The 13,546-nt window shown below is 33.3% G+C and overlaps 1 pseudogene; it reads right to left on the bottom strand.

Moving 5' to 3' along the window:
• Positions 1-8,730: 8,730 nt before the first annotated feature.
• LOC148780633 (dirigent protein 22 pseudogene) lies at positions 8,731-9,438 on the bottom strand (annotated as a pseudogene).
• Positions 9,439-13,546: the final 4,108 nt, after the last annotated feature.

Genomic DNA, 13,546 nt, shown 5'->3' with positions numbered 1-13,546 from the left:
TTCCCTATCAACGTCAACAAAAACCCCCACCAAGTTGGCTAGATGTAGAAAGACTCCCATATTCCAAGCATGGAGAGGGATACCTCCAAATCATACCCAACAAGGGGAGCGTGAACTGAGATTAGCGTGTTCTCGCAGTTTCCAAAAATCCATCGATAAGAGTTTATTCTGAACACGCCAGGTATTTCGAATAAGGAGGACTTTACGAACGTCATCAGTAGAGGAAAGAGAGAAAAAGGTCCTGTTACTTCCGAAAGTAAAGACCATATGGAAGTAGGGTAGATTCCAGGCTCTCTTAACCAAGTCGCTAAGACCCCAGATATCATTAGAGGGTGGGAAAAAGTAACCAATAACAAGAAGAGAATAGTCTTTAAGAGATTCAGAAAGAAAAGAAGGAGCAATAGAAAGGCTTGGGGGATGAAGATCCATCTAGAGTATGTTTTACGTTACATGCTCCTTGACCGCCCTCTATCCTCCCTCGATTCCTCTCTCCTCCCCCATCGTGAAGCCGCCCAAAATCTCTTTAACACTCCATTTCTCTCACTCTCTAAACCCCCAAAATCTGTATCTCCTCTCACGCCCTCTCACCCAAACCCACTATCTATAAAGAACAATAAAAATCAGAGCTTTTTAATAAGAAAACTTACAGTGTCAAAGACTCTGAAATAGAGATCCTTCCCACTTTCCAACTTCTAACCTCTTTCCCCTTCCCTCTGAAATACTGATGTTTCCTTATCTAACCTTCCTCCTCCCAATGTTGACTGGATTATAATAGTTCCTTCTCTTCCCTTTGAGACTCTTCCCCTTGACTCTCTTCCCCTGTTTCTCTTTTCTCTATCTCTCTGTTTCTCTCTCTAGGAATCTGACCTTGAATATGCTTACTTGCTGTTTGTAGGCAGGAATCACTGTAAAAAATTGCAAAGAAAGAAAACCCTAAGATGAAGTTTTTGGAGAGAGAGAGAGCATGGACTTCCCCTAAAGAGCACGCTCTTGAGTTGTTACGAAAGTGAGACAACCCACTTTCTCTCTCATCCTCTGTCTCTTAAAAACCCATGTATATCTTCTTCGCTCCAACTATTCGAAAAGACAACTATTGGAAGCTCAACCTTATTGCAGGACATTGGCCCCCGTTTCTTGCACCGTTCATGTGGAAATCAGCAATCCCCTTTCTCTCACTAGCTCAAACAACAAGTGTTCCCGAAAACTACAATGCCCGATTTTATCCGTGCCCGTCTTCATCCCATACCCACAGGAGTGGTGCCTATGACTGCAGACAATCGGGATCCATGATTCTTCTATCCAAACCCCTCACATAAACCTGACCCTAGGGAAACCATGTTCTTCTTAGAGGAGCTGAAAGTTGGAATGAACAGAGTTATCTACTTCCCTAATCTGACTTTGTGAATGCCACGCCTTTCCTTGCTTGAGTCAATAGATTGAAGATCTGTCATTGATACAGGGGTAACCGATGTGGAGGAAGAATGAGAGTGACTAGAAGTGGCATCCTCCATGCTAGGTGGGCTAGGGATGGAGGCGATTGCAGCCCATTGAGTCTGACTAGGTGTAGGAGGCTTCCCACATGCCGGAGGGCTTTTTCAACAATCATTTATTACATGCCCGAGCTTCTTACAATAATTGCAAAAAATGCGCTTCTTACATCGATCGGCCGTGTGGCCTCTTTGTTTACATATGTAATATTGCACTTGGACGTAATTCATATCTTTGTTTGAGAAATTGGACGCGACTAAGGCCACATCAGTGACATCTTGTGATACGGATTTGCAAACCCCAAGAGAGCTTAATCGAGTTTCTTCAGCAAGGAGATCTGAGAGGCAATCATCTAATGGTGGAGTGGGAGTACGATGAAGAATGGATGCTCTCATGCTTTTAAACTCCAATCGCAACCCATTAAGAAAGTGAAATAAAAGAGGCCGATTTCGTGCTTTAGTAACTGCTTCAGTGGGTGGCTCTGTCTCCATCGAGTCCATCTCATTCCATATACCTGAAAGAGTATATGGATTGATGAGTCCCCTTGTTGTGTCTTCATGCTCTCCTGTTCAAGCGTATACAGACATGCAGTATTGGCTTGAGAATAAATCTTATGTAAATAATCCCACATTACTTTGGCAGTAGATTGATACGTGAGGTTGCGCCCAATTTTAGGCTCAACTGAGTATATAATCTACGTCACAATAGAGCTATATATAGCAAGCCAATTACTACGTCCATTCTCGCCCTTAGGCTGAGGAACAGAAACATCAATATAGCCCCATAACTTTCTTCCCATAAGAAAACGTCGCATTTGGAAAGACCATAAATTGTAGTTCTTTTCCATCAAGACGAATAGAGATAGTTGCACTTTCTGTAACACTTTTACGCTCCATCTTTTCTAAACCTATCAAAAGGATGGTATCTTTGGGGAGACTCACGGGAGGGAGAGAAGTTTGGAGAAGAGAGAGAAAGGATGGGATTTAGAAAGGGTGTATTTCTTAAATTTGTTTGGGCTAAAAAATAGGTTTAAAATAGATAAATATTATTCCAGAAGGTTAAAAGATATATAACCTAAGATTTTCATGTCCCAAGATATGTTTTGAAACCTAAGGCCTATTGAGAAATGAAACTTAAAAATAAAAGGTAAGCAGATATTTTTCTAAAATAAAAAATAAAAACAGTTGAGAGAATATACCATCTCTCTGGCTATATAAGGGAGTCCACCCTAAAGATCGTTTCAAAATATCTAAATTCTTTAATCAATTCCAGCCTCTTTACATAGAATGGATATTTCTCTTTTAAATATAACTGAAATAATAAAAATAAAAATAATAATTAAATAAAACATTTATCTCTCCCCTACGATTTTCTCCTTGTCCCTCTACCTACGATTTTCTCCTTGGCTCTGATACATAGAGTTGCGAAAAAACAAAAAATGCATTCACACTCCTTAAAAATATATTTTATGTTTAGGCTAACACTTGACAGAAAAAAATAGTTTTATAAGGAAAATAATTAGGAGCAAACAGAAAAAAAAACTTAATATCAAATTTCCAAATGCCTTTTACATGATAACTATGCATAGAAATTATAAAAATAAAAATTTCTGTTATAGTATTAACTATTAAGCTTATCTAGAAAAAGATTAGATATAAAAATTAAGAGCTACACACACAACGTTGCATGTGTATGCATTCGCGAATATCCGAATACAAATGCACTACAAAACTAATTTAGTGTTGGACACGATATCTATGAGTCCATGTAGAAATGAGTCACCTTTAAAAAATCTACTTTTGAGATGGATTTTTGGATTTAACTTTTAAAAATATGTAATCTCTAACCTGAAGATCATGAACATGAAAAACTAAATAAATTTTAACAATTAGAAACAATTAATCTACTACGAAAACATTTAGACCCTTAGTATCAATGGCTTTAAGATGGACCAGTCATAAGTTTGGAATCCAAAGCCTCTAGGTGCTTTATTTACCAAACACAAATGACAGTCCTTATCATTTACCTTTGCAAAGGAATCCAAAGCCTCCAAGTTTGATTTTTTGCCGTACCTTTTTTTCTCCCATGTTTAATATATATATCTAGAAAAAGCTCCTGTCAGCCCATGGGCTCATGGAACATTGTAAGCTCAATGGCTCTGATTGAATATGGACCAATTCAATTATCATAATTGTATTTCGTAATTGAAATTTAATTTTTTTCAACAAATTAAAATTACTTGAAATTTGAAGCGTCAATTATTCAATAATAGTCGAATCTAATAAAAATATAAAAACAATAATTCGTATAATTAAATTGATCAAAATACCCCTGAAAAGTTCTAAAGGTATTTTGGTCAATTTATTCTATGTGAATTATTCTTTTTATATTTTATTAGGTGTGCCTTGATGAGAAGAATTTATGCTTCAAATGTCATGCTATTTGGATTTATATAAAAAGCATTAAAATTATATTACCGATATACAGTCATGACTGTGAGATTAGCCCAGATGCCATGGGGCTTACACTGTTCCAAGTGCCCATGGGCTCACCTTAGCATCGTCATATATATATATATATATATATATATATATATATATATATATATATATATATATATATATATATATATATATATATATATATATATATATATATATATATATATATATATATATATATATATATATATATATATATATATATATATATATATATATATATATATATATATATATATATATATTATATATATATATATAGAGAGAGAGAGAGAGAGACAGAGAGAGAGAGGAAGATGCTAGCAAACACCTATAGGAAAAAATAAACAGTGATTTCGCCTACCTTTGTCAACGTCTAAAGTTCATCACACGGTCACAATTGTCTAGTAGTGATATATTTGTATTTTTTTTATACAAATCGGAATAACCTAAAATTTGGAACGTGTGTTCATAAAAAATAGGTGAATCAATGAAAAATATCAAAAAACTATTTTACATAAAATAAATGACCAAACTACTCTCAAAATATTTTAGGGATATTTTAGTCAATTTATTTTTATCGAATTATTTTTTCTATATTTTTATTAGATGCGTCTCACTAAGATGTATGCACGCGCCAAATTTTAGGTCATTCCAATTTGTAGAAAACAAATGAAACTAAAACACTACCGGACAATCGTGACCATACGATGAACTTTGGACGTTGATGAGGGTAAGCAAAATCACTGTTCATTTTCGCATATAAGTGTTGTGAAGAATTTTCCTATATATATAGAAAATGTTGAGATTAGCCTACTAACTCATATTTAATATGAGCCCAGTGGCCCAGATTAAATCTGGGTCTATGTGACGGTCACGACCTCATTTCTTATTTGAATTTTACTGTTTTTACTACAAATCTAAATAATTTGAAATTTTAGGCGTCCATTCTTCTCATCAAAGCGCACCTAATAAAACTATTTAAAAAATAACTTTCAAAAAATAAATTGACAAAATATATCTAAAACATTTCTGGGGTATTTTGATCAATCTATTTCTTGCAAATTAATTTTTTGATATGTTTTTAAGATTATCCTATTCTTGAAGAACACATACCTAAAATTTTAATTTATTTGGATTTATAGAAAAAAATTAAAATTAAAATACAGAATGACGTGACCGTCAGATCAGCCCAGATTCATTCTTTGCCGTTGGGCTCATATGTTCATATGAGCTAAGTAATTTAGTAGGGAAGACATGCCCCTACTTGTTTTTTCAATAGATTAGGGAGCTACATTTTAAAGGTGTTAAATTGGGGGTGTCAACGGTAGGAATGGATATCACAATGTGGTAATTAGTTGTGGGGATGCTAGCACCACATTTCCAGCTCCTTTCCTAAGTTTAATATTTTTTTTGCCCATAAGTTGCTCCAAACATCTTCGGACATTTAAAGTTGGCTCCCCCCCACCCTGCAAACATCAACTTCGGGCCTTTAATATTTGAAATTGATGACCTTTTGTTGGAAGTTGATTTTATGAGTGTTTTTGTTACAAACCTCAAATTCAGATCTTCAAGGTCCAAAGTTGATGTTTGAAACATCTTGTGAATTTTTGTTGCAAGTATCAAATTCGGACCTTTGAATTTTAAGGGGAAAGAAAAACATCGGACATTCAACGGCGGAAATGGTGATAATATAAGGACTAAATGGAATTTAACTTTTCTAGGGACATCAGCTTAAAAATTATGTTCAAATTGTAAAATACACCAAGTCAATTGGACCAATTCAATGGCTAAGTTTCATAAGCAGAAAAATTAGATGTCGAGTCATTCATTATTATACTAGTGTTACACATGCGTTACGCATGTGCTTTAATGCTATAAAATAGAGCAATGCAATACTAATCTATAGAATCGAAAAAGCGAGGTTCTAAACAATCAAATTCGAACCCACCTAAAAAATTTCACTAGAAAAATTCATTAGAGGGGATTGTTTTGATGCTTAAGATTCATGTTCATGAGAAAAAAAATTAGATTTCAAGTTTTGAAATGGTGCATCTTGTAACGCATTTTTGAAGCATCAATTTTAAATATTTTCACGTTTTCATAGATCTGCTAGATCTACACTATTTTTGAAGCTTTAAATTTTATAATTAGAGATGAATATATATTTTAAGGCTATCACAAAGATTTCCAGGATTGAAACCATATTTCTCGATACTATTTGAAGGTGCGCTCTATTATGATTGTTTAGAGCCTTGCCTCTGTAGCCGTTTTTTTTTTTTTCCTCAAGTTCAATCTTTTTTTCTCCTAAGTTGTTCCAGACATCTTTGGACATTTAAAGTTGGCTCCCCCCAACCCGCAAACATCAACTTCGGGCCTTTTATGGTTCGAAATTGAAGTTTGTGACCTTCTGTGAAATTTTGTTGCAAGTATCAACTTTGAACCTTCAGATTTTAAGAAAAAAAAAAGATTAAACATCAGACATTCAATGGTAGAAGTAAAAGTAATACAAGAAAAGAAAAAAAGGAACTGGAAAAAAAAATGAATCTAAACTAAAACATTTGGGATTTCTGAATATTGGTAATTTAGAATGGGAAAATGGTTTGATAGGGCTACAGCCCTGTCAAAATAAGTAAAGCCTCACTCATAACTCATCATGAATTGTAATTCAAGCAATGGAAAACTTTTACGTCAATCATCTCAGCTTGAACATTATTGTCGTGAAGAAAAATTAGGATTTCAAGCTCTAAAAATAGCATATATTGTAACAAATTATTTAGACCGTCCATTTTGGCCCAAAAATAAGTGTTTATAGATCAGCAAGATCTTTATATTTTTTAAGTTTCAAATTTTATGTCAGTGTTGGAAAATTGATTTTAGAGCCATAATAGAGATTTCTGTTACTGAATAAGGATTTAAGATGAGGCTTTGTTTTGTTTTCATGCTTTATAAAAACTTCATCCTTTAGAATGATATTATCATAAATTTTGTTAGTTTCTATAGTATAAACTAAAAAATTGTACATATTATTAGTTTCTTCTTAAAGTTGTTTCAGCTACCTATTCAGTTTCTAATCGGTTATGTATGTTGATAAAACTACCTCTTAATGTTTAATAAGCTATTTCTAATAAGCAGAAAACAAGCAATTTAAAAAAAAAATAACCAACCATGTAAAAAAATTTATTTGTGAAAAATGACCAAGTTCAGAATCTTACTAATAGTAAGAAAAAAAGAGAGAAGGAATATAGTGTACCTTACGGCATGCCTATTCGAATTTATTAAAAAATGTTCAAGTAAGAAATTGTCTGTATCTAAGTTTGAACAATTGTAAGTTCTGTGGAAAAATTTTTGTATAATTTTGTAACTCTAGAGGTATTTTTGAATTTAATCCAATCTCTTGACAGTAATGTAGTTTGTCTTTGTTTTTATGGGACTTGGAAAATTTAGTCATTCCACCTGTGTATTCATATATAAAGCAGATGAGGTTACAAACCGTCCTAGACAAAGTATGAAAAAAGGAATGTTTGTTTTACGTGAAAATATTTTTCAAAAATTATTTTACGTGAAAATATCCTTTCATGTGATTAGATGTGAGAATATTTTTATATTAATTATTCTCCATACATCTTTTCACGCAAAGGAATTCATTCATGTGAAAATATTCCCTAAAAAATATTTCCACACGCCTTTGGTTGAATGCAAAATCCATTGAACTCAACGAATGCCGGGTGACGACTTACTTGTTTCTAGATCTAGTACTTCGTAGCTTCAAAGGCATACTGGTTTCCAGAGCTTGAATTTATTTTTTGATTCGGTTTTGAGAAACAACATTGATTTAAAAAAACAAAAGAGAAATTTATGAAATTTTTCTCGATACTTAGTATTATTAAATAAACGAAAAGGTTTATATAAAATCGAGGATCTAAACAATCAAATTAGAGCCTACCTTAAAAATTTCACTAGAAAAGGTTGTTTTGATGCCCAAATATCTTCAAATTGATCATCTTGACATCAAGATGCATGGACATGAGAAAAAATTAGATTTCAAGTTTTGGAAATAGTGCATCTTGTCACACAGTTTTGGACCTTCAATTTTCAAGATTTTTATAGATCTGCTTGATCTATACTATTTTTTATGCTTTAAATTTTATAATTAATGATAAAACTATATTTTAAGGTTGCCACAAAGTTTTCCAGTATTGAAAAAATGTTCTCGACACTATTTGAAGGTGTGCTCTACTTTGATTGTTGAGTGCCTCGGCTCTATACAAACTGCACCCTTAATGACACACCCACAAAATTTTTTATTTTACATAGTCACCTTTTTTTTTTTTTCTCTCTTTTTTTTATTTCAAAATTGTCCCCTCTTTGGATTTTTAAGATCCGAACTTACAAATTTCATTTTGATTTTGGAGATCAAAACAACATCTTTTAGTCTAGTTTGATTTTGGATCTTGAAGATCCCAATTCACATTTGGCTTTATATATAGAGGCCCGATTTCAAAGTTACACGCGTAAAATTGAAAATTGAAAATTGAAATGAAATTCTTTAATTACACTAATTTAAGGCATATTAGCGTAAATTTCTCAAAAATAAAAAATTCTTTATAAAAAATATATATAAAAGATCGAGGCCCAAACATTTAATTAATGATGATGAGATACCCGGACAATGATACAGGCAAGACGGCTAACTTAATGAGATGCTATGTCTTTTTGTCCAAATATTAAAACATTAATTGATAAATTTTAACAAAATTGGTAAACAACAATCCCTTTTATCTCATACATGCTGAATTTGTTATTCTCTCCAAATAGAATTTGCGCCATAGCTGACAACACCAGTGAAATAAGAAGCTAGTAATGGATCACAGTGACATTATACTCCACGGTCAATGAGCCGGTGGCCAACAAAATAGTCCGGAGTTGTGCATAGCCCTGAGCCAGTCTGAAAACTCCATTTCCACCTACCACAGACATCTCCCTCACATCCTGCAGTATAGGGTTCCTCCCGACCACCGTGAGCGTGCTTCCGTTGAATTCGCCATCCGTGAACACAAAGTTGAGCGCCATGATGAGGCTGAACTCAGTCTTAGAACAAGCTGCTTGAATTCCCTGTGCCCTGCCGATAAGCTTCGACGTGAGGTTGGGACCTTCTGTTAGTGGGTCGTCAGCGACGTATACGCTACCGAAGCTGGTTGGTGAGGTTTTTGTGCTATTTGCTTCGGCCACGAGTATGGGGGTGGGGTTTGATCCTTTGCCCACTTCATGGAAGTAGAAGTGGAGGTGCCTCACCTTGGGTTGGCCCATGCCTACGGTCTCTCTCCAGTCATCTGACATGGAGGTGGCTATGGCCAAGAAGAAAAGTAGCAACGCCACTGTAGGTGCTCCTTTCATCTTAGATAGATCTTGAATTGAGTTACAGAGAGGTGAGGCGTGCTCTTTATACTCCATGTCCTTTACATAATCCCCAATTTGTATAGGGTTGGTCTAAATAGAGCCCGGGACTGTGCATAAATAAAATAGGGGCACAAATGGTGGTCCACAAGACTTGTAAGATGGTTGACTAAATAAAGGCCCATTTATGGTAGACTAAAATGGGATTGTATACAAAGAAACTATTTACTTTTGATAAGGTTACATATACTTACAACCAAATCATGTGAAAATCTGATAGCTCGAGTGTGCTTCAAAGTTCGAGAAAATTACTTTTGAAGTTTGAGTTTGGTCATTGAAAAAAAGTATAGCAAATTAATTTTACATCTAATGGTCAAGGTTAATTGTGAGTACCTTGTACTAAAGATAAATGATTTCCTTGAATAATTTTTTATCTAAAATTATTTCCAGTGGATTTTCGTTTTTATTTGAATATTTTCATATCATCTTTGACCTATCTTATGAACAACTTTGAAAGAAATAGTTTTATGTCAAGCCCTATATTTGATGGGAAAGGTTTATATAAGCGTGCAACTTTAAAATGTAGAACTACAGATGCACCTCAAAAATCCATTGGAAAAGGTTGTTTAAATATTGAAAAACCCTCTAATTGATCATCTCGATGTTCATGTATGACTATGAAAAAAGAAAAGATTTTGAGTCCCAGAACTGATGCATCTTACAACACAGTATCTAGACCGTCTATTTTCAAGATTTTCATATGTTTATAGATGTACTTGATTTTAATCATTTTTGGTGCTTAAAATTTTTAAATTAGATATGAAAATAGATTATGAGATAAGACTATTTGTACATCAAAATTATATGCTATGATAAAATTTGGAGGTGCGCCTCAAATGGATTGTTTAAGTTTGCAACCTTATAGAAACCACACCCATATTTGACTGTTGCTCAAATAGAAGATCAAGATTTATGAGGGGAAATTCATATGGTACATTTTTTTTAGCACCATAAACAGTTTAGTTTGTTTTTTTTTGTTTTTTTTTTGCTTTTTTTTTTTTTGTTTTTTGCTTTTTTTTTTTTTGGTTTTTTTTTGTTTTTTGATTTTTGTGTTTTTATTTTAAGGTTGATCTAAAGAATGAATCAAAGTAATCATGAGTTATTTCTATCAAAAGAATATCATATGTTTTTGGAAAATGGATCACGAGTTCATGGTGATACGTTGGTCTTGAAGGGCCACAAAATATTTCTCTTATAAATTAATTGGAAATTTATCGGAATACCCCGTAAATACGTAGTATTTAATATTTTACCCATCTGCAACTATTCTAAGTCAACACGATGTGTTTTTCTATGAGTATTTTGAACTTAAATCAATAAATATAGGTAGAGTGTTGAAATATTCATTTTTCTAAATTAATGGAAAGCGTGCGATCATCGTGCTTGGAACTTTCAATGTCTTTAAAGCTAAGAAGTCATTAGAGTAGCATGTGATAGTTTTGGTGATCTTGACAATTTCTTTCTTTGACAATTAATTATTATGGAAAAGTATAATATGATACAAGATAATATTCGATCATATTGTAGGTTACCCTAGAGTAATTTATATACTTTTTTTTTTCATGTTAATTTTTTTTAATATATGTCATTGACATTCATCCAAATTTCCAGGTTCTTCTAATTTTAAGCTGATGATTTTTTATATGTTTTAAGCGTATCCTATGGAGAGGGCCAAGTGGCGGGTCGGCACATGTCGTAGATGGTTGAAGTAGCGTATAATGTGGAAGGGACACATGTACTGACAAATGTGGGTCAAAAGTAACAGCAATATGGATTATGTATAGGGAAAAGTATATTTAGAGCGAGGCATTAAATAACTAAATTTAATCCTACCACAAAAATTTCATTAAAATGGTTGTTTTGATGTCCAAATATCTTTAAATTGATCATCTAGACATCAAGATGCATAGACATAAGAAAAAAATGCATTGAAAGTTATGAAAATAGTGTATTTTGTAATACATTTTTGGACCGTCAAATTTTAAGTTTTCATAGATATATCGATATGCATTATATTTTAAGCTTTAAACTTTATAAATAAGTATAAAAATATATTTTAAGGCTATCACAAAGATTTCCAATATTAAATCCACATTTCTTGACACTATTTGAAGGTAGGCTCTAATTTGATTGTTTAGAGCCTATGCTCCATACAAACTGCACCCTTACATATGGGAAAAGTTTATATAGAGGGGAGGCTCTAAACAATCAAATTGAAGTATATCACAAAAAATTCACTATAAGAGGTTGTTTTTATGCCCAAATATCTTCAAATTGATCATCTCGACATCAAGATTTATGGATATGAGAAAAAAAAAAGATTTCAAGTTTTGGAAATAGTTTATTTTGTAACAAATTTTTGAACCGTCAATTTTCAAGATTTTTAAGTTTTCATAGATATGTCGATCTACACTATTTTTGAAGCTTAAAACTTTATAAATAAAGCTGAAAATATATTTTAAGGCTATCATAAAGATTTTCAATATGGAAACCATGTCTCAACGCTATTTGATGGTAGGCTCTAATTTGATTGTTTAGAGCCCAGGCTCTATACAAACCACACCCTATATATAAGAAAAATGAGGAAAATGAGTTATGTAATTAAATTGATGATTTGGTTATGGTTTTCAGCCACTAAGGAAGGGAGGGGGGGGCGCAAATCTCAGCATTCTCATTATGCTTGGAGGTAGGAGTTGTCGTCCCAATTCATTTTGGTCACCACCGTTGGCAGGTACTTTGAAGCTTAACTTAGTTCCCTAGGTAATCCAGCTATTGCAGGTATTGGTGGGGTGCTTAGAAATGGATGAGGTATTGTTATTTTTTCTTTTGCTGGTCCCATTGGTTGTGCTACTGCTAATAAGGCTGAACTAAGTGCGGTGTATCATGTGTTAAAAATTTTCAAGGAGATGAATTGTGGGGATTCTGTTTGGATTGAAGGTGACTCCTTGATCGAAGGCGACTCCTTGAATGTAATAAAGGGAGCAGTGGATGCCTTGGGATTTAAGTTCACTTTTGCTTAGGGTTATGGATATCTCTCTCTCTATCACAGTTTCTTTTTATCATGTTTACCCGTGAAGCCAATTCTTTAGCTGATGTATTGGCAAATGGGGCGGGGGGGGGGGGGGGGGGGGGGGGGGGGAGGGGGGGCAGCTTCTCTCTTTGGTTATTTTTGATTCTACAATTGGTTTCTAGAGATTAATAAAAGATCGAACATTTGTCAAAAAAAAAAAAATTGATTTGATAGGGCTGTAGCCCTATCAAAATAAGTAATCCTCACCTCATAACTTACTGAAAATTGCAATTGAAGCGTTAAAAAACCTTTACATATTGTATCTTGGCTTGAAAATTGCAATTGAATTATTAAAAAATCTTTATATGTCCTATCTTGGCTTGAACATCAGGGTGGTGAAAAAAAATAGGATTTTAAGCTCTAAAAACAGTTTATATTGTAAAAAATTATCTAGATCGTCTATTTTGTTATAAAAATAAGTGTTCAAATATCCGAAAGATTTGTATCATTTGCGAGTTTCAAATTTCATTGTCGGTGATGAAAATTGATTTTATAGCGATAGACAGTTCTGTTGCCAAAAGTGCTTTCTAGACGAAGATTTGAGATGAGGCTTTCTTTTGTTTTCATAAAGCCTAGGCCTTGTAGCAACCTCATAGAAATAAGAGATGCACTTTCCATAACGCCTATGATTTATTGGAAAAAAAGAGAAAACAATAGAGCCTCACTTTGAAGGAAACTGGTTTGATAGGGCTTTCACCCTATTCAAATAAGTGAAGCCTCACCTCATAACTCATTGAAAATTGCAATTTAACCATTGTAAAACCTTTATATCATTCATCGCGGCTTGACCATTATGATTGTAAAAAAAAAAAGGATTTCAAGCTTTAAAAATAATATATATTGTAACAAATGATCTAAACCATCCATTTAAAATAAGTGTTCATAGATTCGCAAGATTTGTACCAATTTTTAAGTTTCAAATTTTATTGTTGGTGTTGAAAATTGAATTTAGAGCCACCATAGTTATTTCCAGATGAGAATTTGAGGCGAGGCTTTATTTTATTTTCATAAAGCCTAGGCCTTATAGAAACTTCATCCCACTAAACCTCAT

Source organism: Amborella trichopoda, chromosome 9 (assembly GCF_054954075.1).
Source record: "Amborella trichopoda isolate Santa Cruz 75 chromosome 9, AtrichopodaSantaCruz75HAP2 v2.0, whole genome shotgun sequence".
In the NCBI taxonomy this organism is placed as follows: domain Eukaryota; kingdom Viridiplantae; phylum Streptophyta; class Magnoliopsida; order Amborellales; family Amborellaceae; genus Amborella; species Amborella trichopoda.
Note: the sequence above shows the minus strand (reverse complement) of the source record. Positions and strands in the feature narration are given on the sequence as shown.